The sequence below is a fragment of the Micrasema longulum genome, unplaced genomic scaffold (assembly GCF_059751315.1).
Source record: "Micrasema longulum isolate JH-2025_06_02 unplaced genomic scaffold, ASM5975131v1 h1tg001582l, whole genome shotgun sequence".
Classification (NCBI taxonomy): Eukaryota; Metazoa; Arthropoda; class Insecta; order Trichoptera; family Brachycentridae; genus Micrasema; species Micrasema longulum.
Window position 1 is genome coordinate 129434 of NW_028278765.1, and position 21290 is coordinate 150723.

At 30.9% G+C, this 21290-nt stretch overlaps 1 long non-coding RNA gene across 2 annotated transcripts in view; it reads right to left on the minus strand.

Annotated features, from left to right (window-relative positions):
- Nucleotides 1–21290, minus strand: part of LOC148274782 (uncharacterized) — a 190383-nt gene that overhangs the window by 126311 nt on the left and 42782 nt on the right. For both annotated transcript variants that reach the window (XR_015824200.1, XR_015824199.1), the window contains exon 2: nt 17256–17291. This is a non-coding gene — a long non-coding RNA (uncharacterized LOC148274782). The remainder of the gene's footprint in view (nt 1–17255; nt 17292–21290) is intronic.

A 21290-nucleotide genomic window follows, 5' to 3' on the forward strand; every position in this document is an offset into this window, starting at 1 on the left:
AATACTTAAATAGCACGCAAATAATAATGCATTACGGGCGCAAATCAATAACGTTATCTTAATAATTGAAGTATTTGTGAAGGTTTATTAAATTATTAAATATTTATACATACATTTTAATCCTTTACTTTTGATTGTTTGTCGCAGGCATGGATGATACGATTTTCGATAAGCAAAGTATAAAAATAATTTTTAAAACAATATCAAATAAGATAAGAGAAATGAGCTGAGTAAAAATTTTTCTTGCAACATAAATTATTGCCTATTAAAGTAAAATTGATCTCGAGAGATAAATTCAATGAGCAATTCAGAATTTTATGTGTATACAAAATCTGATTAATCACAGTACATTTTATTTAAATTTTGCTGCTCTTTAAGGATTCATTAAAAATTTTAATAAAATGAATTTGCAGAGAAGACTAGGGCACATGGGGAATCGAACTGTCCTATTTGTGCTTACATTTTTTTGTTTTTTATTTTTTTGACAAATTGTAGTCTGCATTACTTTACGGGCGGTTTAACCCACTACGCAATGCAGACTGTAAATATAAGTTAGGAGTTAATGAATAGAAAGCAGATGGCTGCTAAACTGTCGATATGTACAGAAAAATAGATCCAGATCGCAGAAGCCATATTCAGCAAGCGAGTTGCCCTATTAACGGGTGAACTCTGACTTGCATTTGAACGGCTTCTGGTGTGGCATTCTGAATGCAAAAGCGCGCGTAGGAAAGGCATTATTTACGCGTATTTACGTACTAAATACACGCTAACAGAGCGATCTCTTCGCGCGCAATTCCATTTGGAATACCAGCCCTGGGGTGATATTCCAAACGCTCTCGCAGCCGTAGAAACCACTTTTATCTCGTGTATTTTGTATGTAAATACATGGGGTTAAAGTATTTTCTACTGCCACGAGAGCGGTTCAGAATAGCACCGCTGGGTGTGTAAAACAGTGCATGAGATCTCGCTCTAGTATATTTATTGGGAACATACAAACTGATCTCTTTCAGTATATTTGAAATAAGCTTATAAAAAAGGTTCCTAAGATTGACGACGAGAGACATATATATGTACTTGCATCGTCCTTTATTCAGCTTAGAGCGCATGCAGCTAAAGGCGCTATATAAAAGTCTGAACGATGATCTGGGAGATATCGCAACCGTAATAAGTCATAAAAACTTATCACGTGAAGTAATTATGTCATATATGGTAAAAATAGTCAAGGTAATTGTTGAAATAAATCAAATATGACACAAAACGCCGAACACTGTCAAAGTGGAACGGAAGGTCTGTTGATGCCTGTCAGTAGTCCGGCTTCTCCTGAATGAGTTTTCTGTGGTTTCTTCTTCAGCGAGCAAATATGGAGAAGTTCCTTAACAAGGCCACAGCTGACTATCGCGCCAGATCCTCACACAATAGTTGAAGCAGTCAGAAAGAACATACCTATTGCAGTAATTATAAGCCTTGTACATAACAAGTGAGACAAAAAATAAGCGACTCCCATATAAAAATAATTTTAAATAAAATTACCTGCATAGGTGTTTTACAATTATTGTTTTCGCTTTAGCTCTTCGGGTGCCAGAAGCGAGATATCTCGCGCATGGTAAAGTTTAACATGAACATTTGCATGAAAATATCTAAAATATATGTTATACCGTCAATTTAACACGCTCTGCTGTCGAAAAATAATAGAGAGATATCCTCTGACAAAACTTATCCCTTTTGACAGTTTTTTTCTTTCCCAAAAGCATTCTAAATTCTGTTGATTTTGTCCGGCATTTAAACGGGTAATAGGTATCAAGAGTATCGTGTAAATATTACATATTTATGACGAGCATACACTAAACAATATTGTCAAACTTTACGATTAAACAAAATTTTAAAATTTAAAGAAGTCTCTAAAAAGCACCAAGTCTAACAGCAAATAAAAGTATCTAAAAAATCAATAAAAATGAGTTTTAAAAAATCACTTACTTCTGGTTGTTATCCTTACTGGCAAACATACGAAAAAATTACTCCGATTATTAATTCAAAGGTAGTTTACAATTAACGATTCAAAATCTTACAAATAACTTCAGGCTTGCGCAATCGCAGAACCACGCATAACATAAACATGGTGCTGTCAGCAGCACATACATATATCATATAACACGTGTTTAATATGTAGGAAATGCTAGCCAGCGTACAAGTGTGGTCTAATCATATAAAAATAACCGTTTCATGTATTTTGTCCATTTTCAAAAATCTTTATCAGACAACGAGAAAAGAAAAGAGATTTAGTGTAGGGATAGAGTAAGGAAGGTGACCGTTTAAGCAAATTAATATTGGTGATACTAAATCGGGTTGTGGTCATGTGGCTAGTGTTGCGGACTCGCGGATCAAAGGTCCAAAGTCCGAAGTTCGAAACCCACTTTACCCCAACTCGATTCCCATTTTCTAATAGTGAGTTATTAGCAACTCGTTGAAAATTGCCCCGAAATCGAAAAATTTGGGAAAATCATAAGTACGCAAATTTTCATTTGAAAAAAATCACCAAATAAATTTATTTCTTTTGAAATGATTTTCCTTTCTACTGGATAATACAGGTAATATTTTTTCATATAGGTATACAATACCAAGTATTTTTATTGTCTTAGTTAGAGCATTACTAGCATTTCTTAAAAATACAATATGATAATCATGAACATCCGCTTATAGATATGATTCCATTATATATATCTATAGTTTATACAATATTTCATTTCATCTGCAAACGAGATAACTCACGTGATTATCGGTTGCTACAATTCAAAATAATCCATTTAATTGATACATAAATTATTTTATCTTCAAGGTCAGCTAATTATCTACATCGAATTTGGACACGTGTTGAATTATTATTCAAACCTGTGTTTTCTTATCATTATCACCTGAAATATGAACTGTCGAGTACTCTAAATAAATTTGATTAATATTACGTATTTTTCAAAACTAAAAACAAAATAATATTTTATTGTTTTTTGTGCAAAAATAATTACGCACATAATCAATTCATTAGACGTGCCTGTACATTCTTATATTTAATCTTAGAGATGGGGGTCAGTATTTTACAAGCACCTGACGTCACTGCGACCTGTAAAGGTCTATTGTGGCGGAATAGTTCTCGCCCTCTAGGCCCAGGTCTATTAAAGGCCTGGCTACTGTGTGAAAGAGAGTTCTCATTTTGCTAAATATCCCCTTCCAAACCCTAATCCGTAAAGTATCGGGCTATTAGGTAGGGGGCGAGCTCCTTAACATCCTTGGGTTTGACCAGTGGTCCTCCGACGATGAGGTTTATTTTATGATGTAAAACATAAACACACATACACATAAAATGAGTATAGATGTTTCTTTATCTGCACTGTAGAACCTACATCTAGAATTTATTATAGAAATAAAAGACGAGTGATACTTTAATACACAAATTTGGAATATCCAGTGACCGGTTTCATCGTTTTCGCGACGTCTTCGAGACTGGTATCTTTATTAAGGAGTTCAGTGTATTTGTACAAAACAGAGGTAAGGATAGAGAATTTAATGAATACAATGAACTTCCATCAAGAATTTTCGCTTACAAACTTAAATGTTCTATATCTAGAAGTTACGGAAAAGTTTATTCTAGCAAAGTGCCTGTACACAAACTAGAATAACTAATGTCACGAAATATACATCTTAGTAGTAGTAGCATGCATGCATATAAAAGATTTATACATTCCATTTTTTTTTAATCTATGCTTCTTTTTTTAGCTCATAACTCGTATTTCTTTTATGGTATTTTTGTTTTGTAAAAGTAGATATGTAACTAAGTTATGATAAATTAATCGGTCTGTTAATTTTTAATATTTTTTTATTGTTTTTTTGTACGACTGTATGTTTTCTAAAGAATAAAAAAAAAACATCTTTAAATAAAAGATAAGTACTATCTAAATCCACAAATTTAGAATAACTAGCCACCGGTGTCACCACTTTCGTGACATCTTCAAGTCCAGTCACGGGTTATTCCGAATTCATCAATAACTCGCCTATTTTTATGATAAATCACAATTAAATTCCACCAATAATTTTCCCTAACAAACTTGAATATTTAACATAATATCTACTATTAAAAAAAAAAATCTTTTTATTTTTCTCGGTGCTTGTAAGCACTAAAAATGTCAAGCTTAAAATACACAGAAACTTAAGTAAACACGAATAAATATTTATTTAATTACACTTTATATCCATATACAATTTTTATAGATATAAGGGCGGGCATATTGCCTTAAGGCAATTACAGTTTAATAAAATTACAGGTACATAGACATATTAACATATTAACAAAATAAAAAAAAGATTAACAATTTTTTTATTTATAATTTTTTTATTAACACTTTACTATGAAGAGAGGAGAGGGGATGGGAAGAAAAGAAGAATGATAAAGGAACAACTTAATTATTTAGAAAGTGACATTTCAATCTTGATTTTAATGTAAATAAAGAAGGGGCGTCTCTAAAATTATTGGGTAGATTATTCTACAATCAGGAAGCTACTACTGTGAAAGAAGGGGCAAGAAAATAAGAGCGATGAAAGGGTATTAAAAGGGTTCTCTCGTTACTAGAACAAAGAGTCCGTGTTGTGATAGAGGTTGGAAGAGCTCTCTCAGATAAATAGGTGGATAGGTAGAGTCAAGTCCGTGGTGAAGTGGTTAATACGCTTGACTCATGCACGAAAAGTTTTGGGTACGATTCCCGTGAGAACACAAAAAATTAATGTGATTTTTCTCGAAAAAATGTCGAAAATTCTTATACCGTGATTTCACCAAAAATATAAAATAACCACAAAATAAGTGTTTACCTCAGTACTAAAAATGTTTTTTTTTTCTTTTTCAGGCGGATGAGGAATACCAGAACCAGAACCAGAACCCTGGACGAGTGTTTTTGACTCGAAGGCTACTCTCAGATAAAAATCCTGAAGAACGAAATCGAGTGGGGATCAGTCGGCTTCTGGTTGGCGCATTCGCCGACCATGCTTGCGGTCCTAAGTCTGCAGACCCGACGTGAAATATTCATTTTAAAGGTGGTTTAACACCGCACTATTTCACTGTCCGTGGACTGGTACTGAAGCGTAAGGCTGATAACTTTCCCTTATTCAATAAAAAATCGATATACGCCACATATGGTGTTTCAATGTAGTGCCTTGTGCACCAGCAGGTGCGAATAGGGGTGTGATGATGATGATGCTCTGTCTAGGATACCCGACGGACCATTAAGAGAGATTCTAAGAAAACCTTTCATAATTTCCTGGTTTGGTGCATCGCCTGTTGAATTCGTCACAAAAAAAGGCAGAAATTGCGAAATTGGAATAAAATGGCGTCGGATTTGGTCCAGTCATCTTAAAAAGAAATTAGAAATGCCTCTGACCCCGTGACGGTGGAATCATCAACCAAAATTACGAAAATAATTAAAAACGTCAATAGGCGAACACACAAATTGACTGATAAGAGAAATTATATTAGGTTATTATATAATACGTAATTTTAGGATAATATTCAATGGCATGAATCACCTAAGTCTGTGTGAATAAAATCAGTGAACAGAATTCAAATTTTTGACGTCTTTACTATTAAATAACGCACATTGAAAAGAAAGCCGCAAGAGCAATTTTTAGGGCAAATGGACTCAAGATGCTATCCGATAGAAATAATAAAATAGGTCCAGAACGGCTATCTTCGTCGGTATATACTGAGACGGTATAAACTAATATCAAAATTTATGTAGGAAAGTGTGTATATTTGTATGAAAATTCAAAGAATCTTCGTCGGTAACCGGTAACTGAACATGTTTAGAAAAAAAATTGTAAACTTTGAATTTTTCATACAGAAAACTAAATTTTACTTTGTAGATAAAATTGAAGATAAATTTTAACTTCCCATTAGGATACGTACCTAGAGGTGCTAAATGTTATAAAAACAAAAAATCCCTTTATTTGTAAGTGTCATTTATAAAATTAGGGTTTAGAAAGTAAAAAAAAAATCAAAAAGGACACAAATGCAATACGTTGATAGGGAAATATCACATACTACGAATACCGATAAAAATATATGAAATGGATTCAGAATAATTAATTGTATTTTCAAAATCAATATGGTTATTGTGGAGAAATGTTTTCATACATTAATGCAAAAAAGAAATTCAAGAAAAACGCGACGTGTTTGGTCTTGGTTGTTGTGACGTCAAGATTCGTGAATTTTCGATTTCTGAACAAATTTCAATGGCCAGGGACAAATAAACATGAATCGTGACGTATAAGGGGCGTGGCCAATGGAATGACTGTTTTTAGGGAATTCAAAATTAAAATTTTAAAAATATTTTTTTATGCTTCTAATAACTAGCAAAAAATCATTTTTAACTTGACAGTATTATATAAACCTTTAATTCTTTAAAAATGTTTTTAAAAAGTGATATTTCACATTAGAGCATCATTGAATAAATTGCTGTTGTCATGGACTTACCCTATAATCTTCATATACAAAACCAGTTTTATTCAAAATACCTATAATAATTCCGTTATATACGATACAACTTGAAGCTGGCATGTTCAAGAGCACCAGGAAATTAAAAAAGAAAAGTAATTTCAAGTTTTAAAACAAATGCGTCTTATTTTGTTTAATAACTTGCCAGTTTCCTAAAAAAAAAATAGAGCTTAAACTTAATAATGATTCTGTAATACCCCCTTTTCTAAGGCCTGAGTACTGACGGGCCTGACGGCGGCTTTAGCGGTAGAATTTGCAGAGGCCGCGGGAGAGTCAATACAGAAAGCAAAACAGTCATACTTCACAGAACATAATTCTGCTGGTCAAACCGCCGCTCGGTTGGGTTTTTTAAAATGGTAAATTTTTCTAAAAATAACTGCCAATTAAAGTAATAAAATATTTTATTGTAAGAGTGCCTAAGAAAGTTTTTTCGTGCCATGTATATTGATAAATAAATTAATAAATATAAAAGATAATTATAAATCTCGTTCAAAAGTTCACGCTTTCATGTTTACTAATGAGTCAATTTTACGTTTATAATGCCTCCAGTCCAAATAATTTTCCACCAACTAAACGTATAAGTGATAAAACACATTTAAATCATATGTACTGATAATTAACAATATATAGATAGTAGGTAGTATTGTTAACTTGATTTTTATGGTTCGTGATTATGTATGGTGTTTGTAAATATACACATGTACTTACAAAAGTAATGTATCTATTATGTGTATTTAAACAATGATGTGTGCGGTATTTGATGATAGTAATTTTCTCAAAATATAATATTAAAAATATTTTAAATTTGTAAACGTAATTTGTAAAACTTCAAAGACAGCCATTTTGTTTCCGTAAAAGTAAAGTTTAAACTACTGAATACCTAAAAAACACTATTCTTTTTCCTTAAATAACAAGAGAAAAACTTCATTTGGCACAAAAAACTAATGAAAAAAATCGTATTTGAAATCGCATTTTCCTCATTTGCTCGAGGTTGGACGGACGCTGGACGAGGTTAAATTGACAAGAAACATCTATTATTCTGTATTTGTGTTACATATTACAAGAGTATTTGAGATGTTTAAATATCGATCATCATTACTCCATATAGGTAATGAAGAAGTTCAGTGCAACGGGCAATTAGATTTTTTTTTACACTCGGTAACGTTTCTTACTGCGAAGTTTCGAGAAAATGCATGAAAAAAATTAACTATTTTAAAACTTCACAGGTTCAATGTATTTAGTAATACATCATCGTCATTCCCTTTCGGCACCTAATGGTGCATAGGGCACTGAATTGGTACACCAATCGCAGCGTATCTTGATCATTTTGTTACATAAAGGTAAGATGATCAGTCTTTCGCTTCCGGTACCAGTCCAGAGACTATGAAATATTCTAGTGTGAAAACACCCCTTCAAATTAATATTTCATATCAACCATGACGGGAATCGAACCCCAGACCTCTTGCATGGCAGGCAAACGCGCTGACCATTACACCACGAGGCCGATATACATACATATTAGGTATTAAAAGAATAAGTTGTGTCCGATTTTTCTCAAATAAAAAAATTCGCACCAAAATTGAAATAAACAGCTAAGGTTCGTAGTTGGAAAGAAAATTTTCTGCTGAAGAAGATGTTGTGTTTGCTTTTACGTTACATATACTATTTTATTTTATCACAATCCTTCAAAGTGGAATGTCAAGTAGACGTAAGTGAGCTTTTTTTATACCTACTATTGTTTGCGTTCAATCGAAGGAATTAAGGAGAATACGTTATTGACTGATTTGTCGTCATCTCTCTCTTTCGTGTTCTCTTTATTTGGGAAAAAACGGCCTTAACTTATAATTACACCCATACTTAAGAAATATATTATTTTTTTTTATTTTTTTATTTAGGAAACATACAGTACAGTTACATAGTTTTATATTTAACACAGTTAGACTTAACTCTAAGGGACCAGTGAAGATTCCATATTATAAAGTAATTATATGTAAGGTTATTAATCAAAGTACAAAAAGGAGGATAAAAAACATAAATAGAAGTTGTAGAAAATTAAAGTAAAAAAATGAAGAAAATTTGTAAAAGTAATTAAAAGTTAAGAATTAAAATAAAGAATGAAAAACATACTTAGATGTAAAAAATAATAAGAATATTTTAAAAAAGGAAAAACGTAAATATACACATACATATTTGAAGGGATTCAAAGAAACGATAAGAAGAATCTATCTGAATTATATTATAGAAAAGTTCAATTGGCCAATAATTTTGGTTTATTTGTAAACGTTGTATTTTTATAAAATTAGCTGTTTTTTTCTTTAAATAAATATGAAAAAAGTGAGATGATAATAATAATAATAAGTGATCTATACAAAATATAAACAAATAAAATATTTTAGGGAAGAAAAGCAAATTAGTAATTATGCTGTTTAAATTTCAAACCAATTACGTATAATCTTCTTACGTAATAATACGAAGAAAATGAATCCTAATATAGGAATTTAACTAGAATAATCCAATTTGGGAGAAATGGCGCCGGAAGGTGGCGGAGTCTCACGCCAAGTCAAGATTTACACAAATTTGTATGTTAATACGTAGAACTTGATATATTATAAGATCCCTAGTTATATGACATACATATTTGGTTGGTGTTTTGCAAAAATGTGTCAAGCTACAAAATAAAAAAAAAAAGTTATAGTCATTAAAATATAGCTTGATTAGAATGACAGTTTTTAGCAAAAGTGACGACATAACTTTGTAGTAACGTCTAAAGAGTGATTTATATTGACACACGAAAAATCATTGGTATCTGGCATGTTAATTTATTTTTTTAATACAATGCTTGACATATAAAACAACATAATCCAACAAAAAAAAACTAAAATAAATCTAATTTTTAACGACGTTCTTACAAGGTTACATCATTTTGCAAAAATGTTAGTGATGAGACAAATTGGTCAATGTAAACCGATCGAATAAAAAAAAAATTCATTAGATGTTGTTCAAGAAAAAAGTAAAAATGTCTTATTTTTTGGTGAATAATTGTCTTAAACACACTTTAAAAGTTATAATATTAGAAATCAAGTTTAAATATGGAGTTCTACAAAATAAACACCAAATCAATCAATACACTATAAAAGGCTTGTTTTTGCGTTCATATATCAATTTTCAGAAACAGAGTTTTATGTTTGTATTAAAAAAATAGATAACATCGATTTGATCGGTATATGGTCAGTGATCAGTATTTTCCCATCAATAGTCACATAAGTTTGGCAGCTGTCATTTTAATCAAGCTATATTTTAAGGACTATAGTAGTATAAATTAGTCAGAATCGTGTTCGCTAGGACATATTCTGACTTTGAAAAAATATTTGGATTTGTTTAAGCTTACAAACTCTCTGTAATACCTCGATCTTTTAACCAAAAACCATGCAACTAGACTAAAAACAATATAACACTGCTTTAAGATGCTTGCGGATTAAGATCAATTTATGGCTAACATGATACTACATGCAAAAACATGTTAACCCAGAAGAAGACGCTTTTTTTGCCAAAATTGCCAATAAGTTTTGTTTATTACGAACGGCCGTTAACTTTCAGTAATTTGGGAATTCATATTGGAAGTACTGGTAGATTTTTTAAAGCTGGCGAATTCGCAATACTTACACAAACGCATTGTTTAGTATCTGTGAATAAGCTCATGATATGACATCGCACGGCATACGCATTATGAAAATACTATCTGTCTTTATCGCGCTCAGACGCGCACATGAGCGTGACATGGACAAATATTGCTTTGTTTGTTGCTAATGATATGATAATAAAATACACATAGAATTCTTCTGCGTTCGACTGAATTTCGCTGCGATTCTTAATAGTAAAAATGTAATAATATGTGTTCGATGTATATGTATTAAGCTGTGGATTAAAAACACTGGTTTATAAATATACATTTTTATTTTATCAAATTACGTATAGGTAGATTATCGAATGCTGGCGCTTTCGCAAAACTTACACAAAAACATTTTAAATGTACAGAATACTGATTTTTAAAATCTTGATATTGTATTAAATGTTTTTAAAAATCTTCTTTGGATTAGAGCGGAAAAAAATCACTAAAGAAAATGTAATATATTTATTTATTTTTAAACAAGCATGTTTTTTATTAATATTTTTTGTTTTCATTAAAATAATAAATAATACAGTATAATTAAAATGCACAGTACAAATTATATCGGATAAATGTGCATACACACTTATTGATAAACAATAAAGATAGCACATTTGGTTTAAATTTATTATAACCTTTTTTTAAATCAACACCTGTAGATTTTAAACGCGTTTGTGTAAGTTTTGCGAACGCGCCAGCTTTATTTAAACAACTAGTAATTCCCAAGGTATTTTTAACGTCTGATTTAGAGCAAGGCTTTATTTATTTTTTTCCTCAAAATTTTCCATCGCAATAATATATACACGTAGGTAGGTACTATTGATAAATTTACATAAAAAAACATATATTATATTCGATTTTTTTATAGTTATTATTATAACAAAGGTAAAGTTTTTACGGTCTTCTGCATTTATAAAAAAAAAACTTTTGAATAAAAAAAAATATTTTTAAGCCAAGATAAATAATTAATCTTTTTTTTTTTAATTTCGCCTTATGTTAAACAATGATGACTGTATCTCAGTTTGAAATTGGGGTGGCTTAACGCATTTTTGCATAACACCACCATTTACGTATGCGTACAAAGTACGTTAACATTTTAACAAACTAAGAAATAGTAAAAACCTTGGTTGAGACTTGAGACTTTACACAGGTAGGCATTGCCGCTTATTCTTACTAAGCTGGAATTAAAATTATTGTAATTGATATCTAGTCAATGCTTAAATTAAGTACACAAAACTAAGGGTAGTAATACTTTAAGGGTTTTTAGTGCAATGCTCTTTTTGTGTTTTCCGTATTTCATGTGTCTTTCTGGCATGTAAAATTCAAAAGAATAATTATTTGAGTGCAATAATACGAAAATAAAAAAATCTAATACAATATGATTTGGTATTGGAAACACTAAAATTAATTATACAGCCCTCATAATCTCAGGGAGCTTTTTGAAAAAACTTACAAAATGAATTAAATATGAGGTAACTGTTTTATAAGAAATGTCAAACCATTTTATATAAAGCAAAAAACAGTAAAAAATTGTTTCAGTACGAAAAACGACAAAATAGGGAAATATCACGTTTCTAAAGTAATAAGGGTCTTTGAAATTCTCTGGTAAAAAAAATTTTTTTTGCTACTTATTAGTACCTAGCATGAAGAATATTTTTTAGTTTGTAATTTTGAATTCCCGCAAAAACTGTCATTGCATTGGCCACGCCCCTAATACGTCATGATACATGTTAATTTTTAACTTTGTTCCAAAAGGTTGAAATTTTTAATGGAACATTGTCATGAATCTTGACGTCACAATTATCAATGCCAAACGTGTTGCGTTTTTCTAGTGACATATTTTTTTATGATGTCATTTTTAAAGTTTTGTATGAAAACATTTCTCCACAATATCCATATTGATTTTGAGAATACAATAAATTATTCCAAATCCATTTCATGTATTGATAAAGGTATTCGTTGTATGTGATATTTCCCTATTTTTTTTGCTGTTGAAAACAGCAGTTATTTTGACTAATAACTTAGTATCTAGAGATTTATAAGCAAAAACACAGTAGACTATATTAAACGTACTGGTTTTATGCCTGGAAATAATTAAGATAAGTGGCCACTTAAACCAGCCAATGACAGGTCATAAGCCCTGTAAATGCCTAGACTTCCATATTCCCTTCTCAAAAATGTTTCCCTCTCTGTTGAAATAAATTTAAATTTGAATAACTTCCTAGGGAGGAAATCCGGCCAGTCTGCGAGCTTTTAGACATACTCAAATATTGTTGAGCTGAAATCTTTGTTGTTGTACAGAGATTTATCTGATCGAATTATTTCAGATAAGTACTAGGCAACGCCTGAAAACAATTTTTCAATTTTTAAACTTCTTCATAGACCAGGCCTAAGGTGATACCTCAATCAAACTTTGAATGTATGAGATGACATTCTGTATTGAAAAATGTTTTTTTATTACATCTATTTGGAAATTGATGAATTTTACCATTAAAATATTTATGTATTTATCCACTTTAATTTATTTAAAAGAACTAGATTTCTGGAGGCATCAATCTTCCAATCAGGATCTATACCGTAAAATTTTCATAGTGCTGTGGGTGTTTTCTGTAAATTTGTGAAATATCGTTTTTGTAATCAACGCTTTTTTCAGAATGTGGATATTACAGTTTTTCGTTAAAAAGCGGCCTGGCTGATTTGAGCAGAACATAGAATCGACCTTACGGCACCCGATAACACCAATATATATTTTTTTCAAATTGTGGATTGGCTGCTTTCTACATAACTTCGTTCAATTGAAATTCGCCATTTGCGCATTGAGGTGAGATTAGCGATCTGACGTCAAACTAAATACCTAAATGCAGCTGAGTGCATCCAACCATTATTGTTACATTTCAGTATTTAACATGATGCAAGTTCGGAGAATTAGATTTGATTTCTTAATCCAGCAATCAACTAATACTTTTAAGTTTATTAATTATTTATTGCGCAGAATTATTCAAAAAGTTTTAACTGAGAGCATTCATCGCTCGTTCAGAATTCTGATTGTATTTAACACACACAACGGTATTCTTAGCCCGGACCCGGGGTTGTAATAATAGGGAATTATCACTTTAAAAAAAAAAAAATATTAAAAAAAAAATAAAGGTCGATGAAATACTGTCCAGCAAAAAAAAAAATTTGCTAATTATTAGTAGCATAAAAAATATTTTTAAATTTATAATTTTAAATTCCCGCAAAAACGGTCATTCCATTGGCCACGTCCCTAATACGTCACGATTCATATTTATTTGTTCCCGGCCATTGAAATTCGTTTCGAACATTATCACGAATCTTGACGTCACGACAACCAAGGCCAAACACGTCGCGTTTTTCTAGCAATGTATTTAAATTAAATAATTTTTTTACATTTGTGTATGAAAACATTTCTACACAGTATCCATATTGATTTTGAAAATGCAATTAATTATTTTAAATCCATTTCATATATTTTTATTGGTATTCGTAGTATGTGATATTTGCCTATTGCATGTAAAATGCAAAAATCGTTATATTGTACTTTTATAATCGAATGCATTAAGAATACCTATACACGTATATGAGTAATAACAAACATCATATCGTATGAAAATTCTAATATTATTCTTGTGTATTTTAAAGTGATTAGTTCGTATACATGAATACAACTGCAATCTTGTTAAAATTTTAAAACAAACGAGGAAAGTTGATTAATTATGAAAAAAATACGTATTTTTTCAAACAATTCATACTATTATTTATGTAACATGGCACACTTTTGATCAATGCGAATTTTCTCTTAATAACAGATTCACACATTTATAGGATTTATCTTTTCAATTATCCCAGAAGTACGAAAAACTAATCTAAATTTAAAAACCCTCACACTAAAAATATCAGTTCAGCATGAAGATTACGAATGGAAATAACAGAATGGTTGATCCTAGAGTCGGCAGTAGTTTGGTTGTGTGATTGTGGCTCTGTGTGAATTTTAACTATCCCACGATATGAATTCTGGTTCTCAGATCTTAACCAAATATAACAAAAATAACGGTGGGTAATTTCGGGGTAGATAGATCCACGGAATTTTTTTAACATAAAATACAAACATTTACTTGAAGCCGATTTGTTTTCTGCGTAATAAACATATTTTAGGCCTAAAAACTTTACTTTGATTAGAACTTTAGATTAGAAATATAGATTAGAAATTAAAATAGATTAGAAATTTAGATTAGAATATTTATGTATGCTTAAAAGTTAGCCCGTGTTATGTTTTATATTTTTAGTTTATAAACCCTTTTCAGTTTTCCACATTTTGGATAACATCACTTTAAAGTTTAGTTTACCGGTGTAAAAAAAAAAAAAAAAATATAATTATGTTTTATTTGAATCCTGTTATGCCTTATATTATAAACATAATATAATTTTTGTATTATGTCTTAATAGTGTATTATGTTAACTATGTAACTTTATTTTTAAATTTTAAAAATATTTTTTAATAATTTTTATATTTGAAAAAATGTTAATTATGTTAAATGTGTAACTTTTTCTTATTATATAGTATGTATAATGTAAAAGCCCCGTGGGCGTCAACAGAAAGAAAGAAAAAAACAATAAAAAAAATAAATAAATAAAAGAACACTAGGAATCACGAAAGTTCGAAAAAATTGACAAAACACGAGGTTAGGTACCTATTCATTAAATCTGTGAAATCTAAAAAAATGCTGTACCTGATGTTACATAGGTACACATATTGTAAATGTTACAAAATTTACTGATACTTTAGATTATTACTAAAAGCACCCGCAATACTAACAAAAATAATAATATCAGTAATTAAAATTCGCATTCCGCTTTAATTAAGCACGAAAATTCGTGTAAAGGTGTATAATTCTTCTTAATTATTTTTTTAGTATTTAACACTACTACCATCACACCATTTCTCCGTAGGGGCAGGAGCGAGAATGGATCGCCATACACGTCTATCCTGGCATACATTTCTAGCTTCTTCCACATTCAAACATATTGTCATACATGCCCTTCGGTTCTGCCTGCTTTTGACATGACCAGACAGATTTTGGTTAATCTGATCATGCCACGTTCTTGATCGTCTTCGTCCCACTTTACCGTTCATTCTCGCCATTTATACCAGGTTTATCATTCTTTCGTCATCCATTCGTTCTACATGACCAAACCATCTGATACCCCCTACCTCAATCTTATCAATTATACCTGACTCAGATTTACTCTCTTGTCTGATTTTATCATTCGTAACCCTGTCCAAGTTTCATATGTTGACTGTTCAAAAAAAGTTGAAGTATTCACGTGCAAATTTATAGTTTGAATTACGCTAATAACGGGAAGAAAGTGTTGTAAAATTAATCGCATTGAATTTTAATTTGAATTCTATAGACATTAATTTTTACAAGCATGAGAATAATTTTAATTGACCCCATTTTATGCGCTCTATGACTTTTACATATTCCCATGTTCAATTTAAAAGGTAAATAAAAATAAAGTAAAATTTGAATAATTTTTTGTTTTAAACTTTTGTTGTAAGAAGGCGTGCAGCCGGAACAACCGTGTAATCAGATTTACTCGATGAAATCCTGAGTTTTATATTTGTATGACATAGGAAAATGTCAAACATGAGGTTGTTGGTAGTCAAACCAGTATAATAGGTTTAATTAATTTCCGATCAAAACTCGTCTCGTTCTGCACATGGTGCCACAAGCCATCTAGTGACCAGTTGCTTAAGAGGTATTCCTGCTCGAAAATTTGACGAATGATACGTCATATATTTAACTAATTCAGTTCAACAAATCGCACCTTCAGAAGTACACAATCGTAAATCTAAATTTAGCTGTTTTGAGTTATGAATGCAGTTAAACCACATTTTTATTACTCTTTCTTAGGAGAAAACTAACGCATCTCTACTTTTTGAGTTTTTGAGCGACATAATATGCACAAAAAAAATCAGTATTCTATGAGATCAATTGGGTAAAATATCGAGAAAAACACTTCAGTAATTATGATGCTTCAGTGGTCTTCTGGAAATCTAAAAATATAGCTAAAAATACTGGAAGTTATAATGTGAGTATACATTCAGTTACGAGCATTAAAACATTTTAAAAAGTTCATTTTTGCTCTCCTGCAAAATGGCCGATTTGAACGAACCTCAGCCTACTTCCGGCGTGCTCTTTACTTTACAAAAATCAACAGATGAGGGGTTGAATGCAAAACCGCCACTGTGCATTATTACTATTTATGGGGAGATCAACAAAACCAGTAGCCAAATGACTATTTCTTTTAAATTCAATGTGCACATTCGACATAAAATAAATAGTCTTTTCGCTACCTGTTATACCCGGCAAAAGTTGCACATTGAACTTAAAAGAAATAGTCTTTTTACTGCTGGATTAGTTGGTTTTCCCAAAAACAGCGATCATGCACAGTGGCGGTTTTGCAGACAAAATAATTGAAGAAATATGAATGTTCATAGGTAGATGCGGATTAAACCAGCATAGACATTTGAGTACGCGTCACCGTTTATCGTGTAAAACAGGGCCTTATACGTATGCAGAGACAAAACTTAAGGTGAGGAAAGTATATTCTAATCTCAAATGCGAAGAATAACCCGTAGGTGGAGACAATAGAATGTACTTTCCTTACCTTAAGTTTTGTCTCTGCATACGGGTATAAGTCAAATAACAGATTTTTGCCTAAATAACAATTATATCTACAGCTGAAACGTGAAATCTTTTGAATTCAGTTGGTCGTGTAACAAAGAAACATTTTATGGAAGAAATATTTTTTTACAGAGGATATTAATCGTCACTATTACTATTATTAGTCAGTTTCTCAGATATAAAAGAAAAATCACCATTCCCTCAAACCAACAATTATAATAGGAAATGTTTTAATCGGAAATGTTTTAATCTTCATAAATATAAACGAAATTAATGTAGTTATTTAACAGAAAAACATAATAAAAGAAGGAGGAAGTCTAGATCTTTCTACATTGCATTTTTTTGTACTCACGTGATCTTGGGGCGAAAGTCTTTCATTGCCTCTTGACTGAAAATAAATACCAATAATGAAAATATGTACCATTTCATTATATGTGTGGGAAATTGTATAATTATGATTTATTGGGCTTAATATAAAATTAGGAAATAACGGTTAAATATAGATGCAAGCATGACATAAAAAGGAAAACAAAAAAGTCTACATTTTAATAGAAATATCGACATTGAAATATATATTGATTTTATGCATTAAAATCGTATGAAATGATTACGGGGCTATTTCATGTGAATACGTATCCAAAAATAGGCATTATTGAGAAACAAAAGGTATAATAAAAAAAATAACTAATACTATGATATACACAACCCACTTGACCACGTTATTACAAACATTAAAAAATAATATTTTATTTTATTAAAAACGACGAGGAAACTTGAAAATTGAACAAAAAACAGTTCCACCGACTTCCTCATTAAGAAGCATTTGTTACAGATTCAGTTTAAATATTTAAGTATAACTAAAGTATTAATATTATAGATGTTTTTTCAACGGCTGTTCCTCGAATATGATAGAAAGTAACGTATTTCAAATCATACGAAAATATTTAGATAAATTGAAAATAGCTATGTTAAAACACCAGGAAATGCCGTATTGTTTGCAGAAAATGGAATTTAATAAAAACAGTACTGGCTTAAAAATTTACCAAAATCTTTAGTTGAGTATATGAAGATCAGTCTTACGTTTTAGTTTTATGTACAAATCCAAGTTATATAATATATTGAGCTGTAATAAATTATAAAAAGCCATCTAAATATGTTATTTCCCCTTAAAATCCAAAAGTATGCAAGTACTACATAATATTTTTACAGTTTTATATCGTTAAAACCTTGGGCTAATAATACACAACTGGCTAATTGAGTCGATCATACAAACAAAAACCATTCTGTGATTATGAACCACGAATTTAGTTACAGTTTACAACAAAACAACTAGCCGTAGGTATTCCGGTCGAGAATTGCAAGCGCAAGCTGATACCGTCCGTTACACGTTTGTTGTTAAACAAAAAACAAAACCGAAAATTTGGAATGCTTTTGTTCAATGCATTCTCTAAAGGGATTCTAAAGAGATTCTCAAGGGAATTATAACTCTGAGGTAAAAACAAAATAATTAGAGCAACATATTTGACTTAACGCATCGAGAATAACGAATACTCTGATTATGTTAAGTTTTCAAGATCGAACTCGGTACCTGTAAGCTGCGCAACCTGCTCGCTAAACAACATTAAAATCTGTTTAATAATGCCAAATGTCCGCATTATAATAAATTACTGCGAAAAAAAGTAATGTCTCAATCGAAATGATTTTAAAACCGCATGGCTAAACGATGTGTGTAATAGATTTTTGTATGGGTTTAAAAAGGAAAAAATTTAAATACGGGCGATCAAAACCTTGACATTAGAGAAGAAAGACAGTAAAATTGATTACTTATACAAAATCACGCCAACTGCTATCATTTGCATGCCTTTTTAATCGAGACATTTGTCTTTATTTAACATATTCAAATTAATACGCTTAATATACAAGTAGAAGTTCACTGTAATTTATTTATATTTAATTGATTAACAGGTCGATAACTGAATCTAGTTGTTCATGACCAATAATCTTATTTAAAAAATCAGATAAGATTACATTATATTTGGTTTCATTATTATTTATAGATCATGATGCAAATGCGTATTTTTTTTTCAAATTTCGCACCGTTTTTTCATTGGAATAAGCAGATAATATTATTTTAGTATATTAGGAGTAATTGCAATATGGCACTATATTAACAACATTCGAGCTTCGCTTAATCTTTTTCATTTTTCACAACTGAGCGATAATAGTGGCACAAGTTCACTTAGATGTATGAACACGGTTGGATATGACAGGTAGACATAACCATTGACAAACCTAAAAGTTGAAATTTTATACATCTTGTGAATATATGTACACCTGGAAGAATAAACAGTATTATTTTTCAGATTTTAACACCCTGATAATTGATTGCTGTAATAAAAACTAGAATGTTTTTGTTAAGTGACGTTAGTAGGCGCTACTTAGGAGCGACATCGTGGTGAAATGAACTTTTATGTATTGACTGAAGTTCATGATTTATGCATGCAGAAATGTTCCCGAATATACTTCACTCCACGCAATAGTTAACGGCATTATTCTTGAAAATATTTATATGTCCTTAAAAGAAAAGTCATTTCCCTATTCACATCCAGTATCGTACTGTGTTCTTTTTTTAATTCAAGAAATAATAAACGCACAAAAATCATTATGCCCTGAATAACCCTGCAATAATAAACATGTAATACCTACCTTTTAAGAAAATAAATAAGTAAGAGTATTGAAAACTAATTACAATGGAAACTCGGCTCATTATTTTGCTGCAAACTGTATTTAACTTCGTGTTTGATAATCCTACTTCAATGTTTGTGCGTATGGGCGGCTCTATAAGCGACTGCGCTCGCATTATTGCTCTGAGGACATAACTGTATTAAATTTCGAGTAAATGTCGCGCGTCGTCGATATCTAGTGACCGAACGTTTTATCGATAAAAAATATATTTAAACAATTGCATTGGACATTGAATCAATTTCATCGCGTTGAGCCGTTATAAGATTTAATATTAACGAAAGTTTAAAATTAACTTAAAATATTGAAACTATTTAGTTAAACATTCCGTTCCACGCGAGTGTACCGTGGGTATGGACGGAGAAATGTGTACGGAATTATGACCCGTATTTTTATCGTCGAGAGAGTTGAAAATCGCTCTAATCGCGTGATTAGAGATTGTAACGCGGTTTGACTATTTAGCCGGCCTCAGCCGGCGCGTAAATTTCCTTTTCCCATAACATAAAAGACCGTGGACTTCCGAAGTTAATTGAACGAAAAAGGTTTTTCCCGATAACGCTTACGTATTGAGGTAGAACGGACTTCATCTGTCGCGGGTTCTTAGTTTGAACGTTTTCACAATGAAACAACAACAATTATAAGATATTTGAAATAGTTTAAAATGATAGAGATGGCAGTTTTGTCATATCTGTTTCTAGGTTTGTATTATTCTGTAGTATACAGTTTTGTGTGAAATAGAATCAGAACCCTGAAGGAGTGTTTTCGACTCGATTTCAACTCAATTCAAATTGTATAATAAAAAGGCCTTTACAGAAAAATAGAAGTATTATCGTATTAAAAAGTAAACTTGATAAAATATTTATGTCCAGTAGAATATGAAATTACTAATATAAAAATGTATAATGAAAGAAATAATATAAGAAAAACGATTCATAAAACTAATATTCAAGGTGATGGCTTTGTGATTTTCATGTTGAATTTTAACTGACTTTATTTTTCGTAATATCAATAGATTTGACCGGTTTAGGGAGACGATCGATTCTCCACAAGAATGGGGAAAGGAAATACAAGTCCAGCGCATCTTATTTCCGTAATGGCGGCTATAACTTGATAGTAATTATTAACTACACATGTATGTACTTGGCTTAATAACTCATAATCATCGGTGCTTAAATTAAATTTGAGAAACAAAACCTTAATAGGTAATTTGAGGAATGACGAAAGCTGATTAAGGTTAATTGACAGTAAATAGCTGAAGATAAAAAGATAATTAAATATTATTAATTCAGTTTGGTAAAGTCAGCACCTATGAGCATCGGTAACTAGACGATTCTGCGTAATATCACAATATTTTCTCCGATTTTTTTTTTAGTTTAGAGTAAACGTGAATTTGAAGAAAAGTCAGTTTAGTGGTGCGTTCCATGCTTAAGGTGCGATTCCTGCATAGGTCGAGATGATATATTTAACTACCGTATTTTGCGGACGATAAGACGCATATAAGATGCATACTAGTTTTTGGTTGAAATTTCAGAGTAAAAGAGTGCGTTTTATGGACCGAAGATACGGAAATAATTGACATTACACTACAATATTTATAATATATATATATTTTTTTAAATAAATATTTGCGTTCTTATAATTTGCG